Below are 7,478 nucleotides of genomic sequence, written 5' to 3'. Positions count from 1 at the left end.
ATTATTTACTGGTTTTAAACTTGTTCTTTCAGTCGATCTGAAGCACCCAGACAACAGAAAATAGACTGTATTTGCCTGGTAACCTTGAGATAAGGGTGCAAAATAGAACACACACACATACACACACAGTTACATAAACATCCAAATGTTTATGGATCCCCATTCTAATTAAGGCGTTCAGCTGACACATATGTGCAAGTGCACACACAAACACAGCATGTCTAGTCCCTTTAGAGAAGAACTGCCAATAGAATAAGACCCTGGAGCAGATAAACACAAACCTATTGGCACCATGCCTAATGCCAGGCATGGTCTATTGCATTGATATTGTGCTTTATGCATTGAGGTGTGGAGCAGTGGATCTGTGGTCTCTGGAATAATGCTTGAAACTTTTTGGGTGAGTTGGAGAGTTGAGGATAAGGTGGGTGGGGTGGTGATCATCCAACATCCTGACCTCATCCTGACCTCACACATGCTGCTGTTGCTGAATGCAATCAAATCCTCACAGTGAAACCTTCAGTAGAGACAGTAGAGACAGTTAGTCCAACAAAAGCATGATAAATGTTCTTTTAACGCCCTTGATTTCGGAAGACAAAATGAACGAGCAGGTGTCCCAGTACTTTCTACCAAACCTGCCTCAAAGGTAAACATGCTTGAGGAAAATGACCCATCATCACTGGTCACATACATGTATACTGTATACTGCGGTTACTCCTCTACGCATGTGTCAGACCAGCCCCCTACCTTCGCATATACGTGCCACACACATGCATTGTTCATGTACTGTACGTTCCACGAGCGCGCCTGTGTGTTTGTATGCAGATGAGTGTGTAATAAGGCGGGATAATGAATTCATTACATGCTATCTGACACCATTACCATAATAATGCCAAACACATACATCAGTGTGCCTTCAACTACACGCCCCACTTCACTCAGCTGGACACATGGATCATGTGACAGAGCGGGGCCAGAAGGAAAGCAAAGTGACTGGTAGGAGAACGTTTGGCAGTGTATGGCCTGATGGTAAGAGTTTTTGCTAATAAAATGTTCATTGTATGTCCACTAGTGTCCACATGTGTGTCCACTTGTGTGTGTGTGTGTGTGTGAGTGTGTGTATGTGTAGGCCCATAGCATACCTGTAGAATTGCAGGTGAAGTCTTAGTGACTTACCGTAAGTGGTGTTATGCTACGAGAAGGAAACAACATTAAATATAATCCATTTGCTTGTACACTCCTAAGATGGTGCTACAAATGGTTCTTTAAGTGATGCCATAGAAGAACCACTTTTGGTTCCTTAAAGAACCATGTTTTAAATTGAGATGTAATAGAAACATTTTACATTAAGTGAAAGTTCATCAATCCTTTTAAAGGTTCGTCACACTCACACATCTCTTTACAAACAAGGATTTTTACAGAACCAAAAGTGGCTCTTCTATGGCATCACCCAAAGAACCATTTGTAGCACCTTTATCATTAAGAGCGTATTTGTTTGAAACACACTGTTGATAAACACTAGGCTTAATACTTGGCCTATTATATGTCCTTGTCTCACTGTTATTCTTCCCATCAGTGCATACATTCAGAATAAGGCCTGGTCAAAATTCTATCACTTTTTAATTTATGTCTTCTTTTGTTGTTGCATGGTATCATAATGAGGATTGTGCTGCTAGCCTTGACATCAATGCAGTTACAGGGGGAGCTGTGGGATGGTTTATTATCATCACATTCTTTCTTTATTTTAGTTTTTTGCTAAAATATTTATTGCAACATGTAGATTAGACTAAGGATTTTATTGCTAATAAAGCGGAGCCTCTGTACTGAATATGTATGAGAAAATACATGCTGTTATTAGTCCTGATAATAATGTTGTTTGTTTTTATGTTTTATTATTGACGTGTAAAGCATTAGATTTCATGAGATTTCGTTAATTCTTGTTCAGCAAGTGTTACACATAAAATGTCATATGTTGGCTATTGCATATCTTAGCCTTGATATTGAAAATAATATTAACAAACCCTGCATGGTTTGGAGTGTGTACACTGGTCTGAAAAAAATCATGTCATTAATGTCATTGCCTTTTAAAAAAAAAAAATGTATTTAAACAACTGAGAGATAAAGGTAAATATATAAAACTGATCACCATGGCAAGATCCAAAGAAGTCTCCAACAATCCTAAAATGTCTTTACAGGACCAACAGGTAGCTCTATCTCCACGGCTGATGCCAAAGAACAACATCTACCATCAAAAAGAGACTGCACAAGATTGATTTTCATGGGGTCGGAGGAAAAAACCCTATCCTAATTTTGTTGATTTTATTAAATAAATCATAACAAATCACACAAGTCAAATTTTCATTGTTGTTGGATAGGTGATCAAATTAAATCACATTTATCTATAGACATTGTTTAAAAAAAGATAAAATATGGATATGTCCATATATCTGAATAAAGAACAAAATATTTAATGAGGTGTTGCAGGAGGGGCAGTATATGAGATGAAAGTTAGGACCAATTCAAGGGCCTGTGACTGACAGGGGCCCTAAAAATGTTAGGGGGGCCCAGTGTAGTATCTTTTTTTATGCGTCCTAAAATCTCTGCCAGCCCCCGCCAGCACCCCTACCAAACATTGTGTCGTTCTTAGCATGTAATGCATGCCAGACTCTGAAAGGAAAGTATTTACCCCATTTTACCTGCAGAACGACAGTAATTGGATAACAACAACAGTGGCGACCACACACACACACCTCCACACAAGAGGCGTAATGCATAAGCCTCAGCGGGAACACTGGTGCAGAGAGATAGATAGGAGGCATTAGGAGGAAGAATGGTGTAGATTTTTCCTGGCCGCTCATCTTTCGTCAGTGCCATTTAATAATTTGCTCACGGAGTGACAGGGTTAACATCCTATCTGAGTTATCTGCCGTAAGTGGCCAAGATCTATTACGGCTATGAAAACACAGCATCACTCATTTATATTAAAACCCGGTGTCATCGGCTATTGGACCATTCGTAGGCTAATGTCCAACTGTCTGGTGAGACTTGTAGGATGTGTTCTTGCACTAGAAGAGAAGGGCAAAAAAAAACTGTTGAAAATTAGCATTTTAATTCAGACGGTTAGAAGATTAAATGAAATTCAGATTCATGGTCTGATTTGAATAAAGTGACATAAATGGCAATGAGAGATGACCAGGCTGGCCATGTTCTTAGCACAAGCTTAAAATGACACAGGAATGTTTTTTGTCTCAGGGAGGCTAATACTGAAAAGTTAGCGATGACAGAAGTTGTGTTAGCAATGTAATTTCAACAATCAAAATACATCACCTCTAAGGGTTATAATTCTTTTACCAGTTAGCCAAGCAAGCTAATGGTTAAGAATGAATCACTGCTTGAGCTTTTCCATGGTGACTGGATATGTGGAAGCGTTTGGCAGTGGCTGGGAAGTCAACTCAAGCGCTACACTAACAGCTGTATTCATTAATATGACTAATTAAAATGCAACATCCCTTATGGCTCTCTTATAAGATGTGATTGAATATGACAGTAATCAAGCTGTCAAAAAGTTTGTGCTTTAAGTTGGATTCAGTCACACTTTTATACACGCACAGGTTTGTTTTTATACCTTGTGGGGAATCATTTCCATATGTGTATATTTATGTCTCTACTGTATACCTCAACAATGTCTTCCATAATATTAAAACCACCTGCCTAATATTGAGTAGGTCTCCCTTGTGCTGCCAAAACAGCTCTGATTCATTGATGGCATGATCTCCACAAAGGCCTCTGAAGGCGTCCTGTGGTATCTGCCACCAAGATGTTAGCAGCAGACCCTTTATTTTCTGTAAGTTGTGAGGGAGAGCCACCATGGATTACATCAGTGAGCCGCACCTGCCCGTGTCACTGGTTCACTGGTTTGGTTTTGCTGGTTGGACCATTTTTGGTAGGTACTGACTACTGCATATAAAAAACACCCCACAAGACCAGCCTGATGTTTTGGAGATGTTTTTCTTGCTTTTAACACATCGCCCTCAAGAACTGACTGAGTTATGTGGTGTGAAAACACAGACACAGATCTACAGAGATATGTAAAACAGTGAGATGATCCGATGAGTGATCTCACATCATATTCTCCACACGTTAGCAGGTGTAGTAGTACAGGGAGTAGGACTGGCCTAAATGCCAGCAATTTTGAGTACCTTGTGCCCATTCAGGGACAGTTTAATGCAAATCAATTCAAAGATACTCTGACTGATCAACTTCTAGCCTTTCTATCATGACAGAAGTGACCTCCTTCAAGATGACAGTGCCCACATCCACAAGGCATGAGGTTTCACTGAATGGTTTGATGACAATACAAATGATGCAAGCAGTTCTGTACAGGGGAACGGTGAACCACCCGCTTGACTCACCTAAACCTTAATACTAGTTCTTGGCAATTATGTGGGGTTCTTGATTTGCCTTTCTTACCAGCATACAAATGAGAAGTTTTCTCAGAGAATCTGGTCTTCTTGATCTGGATGACTGAAAAACTGCTTGTATACTGGTTGCTCAGAGGAACACATGATTTCTGAGTGTTAGTACAAGGTTTGTAGAAAACGTATAAAGTTTGAAATTTGATTCAGCTGCCAATTCCTAATGACAGTGGTGACATGCCTCATAATAATCAAGGTCACTTTGACAATAAAAAATAACAGAGCAATGGCACCCCATGGCAATTCTTGGGGTGTCCAAAGTTTTGCACAAGCCCCACTTTTTATGTTTTGAAAGACTACATTAAGATACTACATTACTCTGTGTGTGTGTGTGTGTGTTTGAGAGAGAGAGAGAGAGAGAGATACACACACACACACACACACACACACACACATATATATATATGCATTTGGTATGTCGGAATGTGCAGTCACACGCGCACACCTACAAATGCACACACACACCCCTCGGGACCCCTGCAGGCCAAACATACATCCTGTCTCCAATCAGCCTCCTAGGTGTCATGTTTCTTCTCTCAGTTACCAGAACCCTGCCAATCAATGATGCTCAAATCCCTGTGTGTGTGTGTTTGTGTGCGTTTGGATGCCTGTGGATGTGTTTAAGGAAAAGACAGACGCAGCACACATGGCCTGCTGACCTGGCACTTCCATTTATTACACACGAGAAGTTAAATTGACCGTCATAAAGACTGTGTGAACATACAGGCCATAAACCAGACAACTTCTGAGATTGCGCAGAGCTGAACAGTGTGTATGTGTGTTTTATTCAAATATATCACAGAAACTTTTGATGGCTCATGCTGGTCGGCCACTGGTGGACCTGGACTTTCTCTGAATGTGAGGATGTAGTTTTTCATTGAGTCTGTCCTGTTCAGACTGGGAGCCAAATACTGCATTCGCTAATCATTCTGATGTTTCATAGCAATTACTTGAAATCATATCCTACTGTCGTGCTCAGGGATGTTAAACAATGGTGCGATTCTACACGCAATACACACATTCGCATGTAGGCATATATCACACATGTACACATACACGCACACACACACACACACACACACACACACACACACATGCATACTACAACCACCAGATGTCTTTTCCAGTCTCTTGTCGCCGGCAGGACTTTCTGTACAAACAGCAGGGGTCACTCAGCGACCCTCTGGAAGGTCAGAGGTCAGGTTCCCAGCCTGGGGTAGCCATGGAGATGGCATCTGGTGAGTGGCAGACAGGGTGGAATTCGCTTGCCCTTTCAATCTGTCCTTAACTCCTCAAAATCACACACACACACACACACACACACACACACAGATTTGCACATGGCTAGCTTTTCACAGCGCCCTCTAGCTGTTCACTGACAGGGGTGAGCTAACCTTGTATAGACAGAAATACACACTGCCAATCAAAAGGATCTTAAGCACTTGCAGGGTCTGTCCCTCCTCCATGGCACTAAGGAAACTATGCAAAAGGTTCCTAAGGATCATTAAAGCAGCAATAGTGACAATATTAATAATATTGATAATAATAATGAACTTCTTCAAAACATCTGATACAATGAATGCCATTTAGTTATAATACTGTGAAATTTACCTAAAAAAATTAGACTAAAATATTTATAGTATGGACATGTTGATTCCAAGTACAAATAACTCCCAAAAAATCCCAAAAAATCTCCAAAATGGTCATTTTAGTTCTTAATGGTTATGTAAGTTAATATAAATAAATTATATTTTTTTATTTTATTATTTTATCAATTTTACAATTTTCACACTATGTAAAGGGAAGCTGCTGTTCTTAAATGATGTCGAGCAAAATGAAGAGAAACATGTTAACATTGAATGAAAATAATACAACCTACGAGCAATTGTGTTTTAGCTAAAAATCAACCATTTTGCAGAAGCATATGAATTGTGAGCATATGAACATCTACTTTTCAAGCCATTGACCTTATATTGTCACGTTAATTCAACAAAATGAAAGTCTTTAGTGATTTGATGTTGGTTTAGAATGATTACAGAATGTATACTCTGGGCATCCAACAATAAAGGCAGCACTAGGCATATTTTATACAGTAATAAAAGCACAGTAACACAAAGAAGTATTCAATTCCACATCGGCTGCTGCTGCTGCTGCTACTTCACTATGCCGGACATATGCTTGTTCTGACATGTTTAGAATTGAAAGAGTTAAAGACATTAAGCTTCTTACTATATAACTGGCAAGACAACACAAAAATATGCTTATCTTAAACTCGTATTTAAGGGGGAAAGAAATCAATCTATTAGCAGTAACCATAAAATAGGGTGACTGCATTTTATGTCTATTCATTCTGAGCACAACTATCACACACACACAAACATACACTGCACCAGACGCTCCCACGTCAACCCTCGTAACCCAGGTGACTCTTCTCCAAGTCTGGCAGCAAAACCATGCAGAACACTACCAGCGCCTATGGCTTTTTCTTCGGTGGGTCAGAGGAGAAGGTTCCTTTTAGGAGTAGCCCTGAAGAGTGAAACAGAGGAGCCTTATACTTTTTTGCCGATCAGCGTCCATTGTGCCATGCCTGGAGGGGGACATTACGGCAGGGTCAAAGGGCAATGGCTATGGAGAGCTTGCGATATGGAGTTGGAACAGCTCATTGGGTGGTCTCTCTCTCTCCCTGTTTCTCTCTCAAAGAACATTACTGTCCGACGCTAAAAACAAGATTACAATCCTAGAACATTCATTAAGATTAGCTGCTAATGGAATTACATGCTTTATTTGTATGATGAAATGCATGCTTTCAGAGCTCCAGCGTGGACTGTGAAGAGAATGGAGAAGGCGCAAGTGTGTGCCCCCCAGCTGTGATTAAATGCATATTTATCTATGTTCCACATGTTTTGCAAAGATGTCTGCAATTGCTGACTTCAGTAATGGTGCTACTGGAGTCAGGACAGTTGTAGCTTTTGTGGTCTTTATGGAACCCATTTTTCACTTTTTGAC

This window comes from Salminus brasiliensis, chromosome 12 (genome assembly GCF_030463535.1).
Source record: "Salminus brasiliensis chromosome 12, fSalBra1.hap2, whole genome shotgun sequence".
Lineage (NCBI taxonomy): Eukaryota > Metazoa > Chordata > Actinopteri > Characiformes > Bryconidae > Salminus > Salminus brasiliensis.
This window is presented reverse-complemented; position numbering follows the sequence as displayed.